Raw genomic sequence first — 834 nt, 5'->3', positions numbered from 1 at the left:
AAAAGGTTATTTTGTCTGCATGGCAGTGGCTTAGACGTAGAATAAGGCTCATTGGACTTGCGTCCTTTTCTCTGACCCACAGATTATATTGGTTTGGGCTTTACTCCAAACCATTTACCAATCCACTTTTGGTTGACTATGCTCTATGAGTCCATGACTTGAGCCAATAAGATGAGGGTGCTGGATTATTATTGGATCAGATCCAAGCATTAAATATAATTTGTATTTGTATATACTCCAAATGCAAAAATATCTTTATATGCATTTGATGGTATATTAATAGAGATCAGTAAAAGTAATTATACTTTACATTCACTACTTAAGTAGTCATAAAAAATCAGATTGATTAAATAAGAACATAGCAAAAGAATTTTAATTTTATCCGCTCTATTTATCAAGATTAAACTCTTCATATTTACCCACAGAAAAAAAAATCTGCTATACAAAAAATCTTCATGCTTTTATTATTCTGGTGTGCTGAGTTATTTGTATATCTAAATTATTGTTTCGCTTATTCTCAATGTATATTTTATATTTTGATATATATTTTATATGAATGACTTATTTGGTGATTGATTTTTTTGTACATATAGTATTTTAATTTTTTGCTATAAAACACAAACACTTCGTTGAGTTTTCGTGTGCACGTATCGGACGTATTTTGGATATGACACTCGTCCGACAAGCGTGTCTTCTGTGTTCAATTGTCTTAATAAAAAATAAAAAAAAATTTTGGATACGTTTGGATATACTTAAATACCATCACATATCGGTATATCTAACTTTATTCTTAACATTTATTCTTGAAATGAGTTTAGATATAATTTATATTAT

The sequence above is a fragment of the Arachis ipaensis genome, chromosome B05 (assembly GCF_000816755.2).
Source record: "Arachis ipaensis cultivar K30076 chromosome B05, Araip1.1, whole genome shotgun sequence".
Lineage (NCBI taxonomy): Eukaryota > Viridiplantae > Streptophyta > Magnoliopsida > Fabales > Fabaceae > Arachis > Arachis ipaensis.
This window is presented reverse-complemented; position numbering follows the sequence as displayed.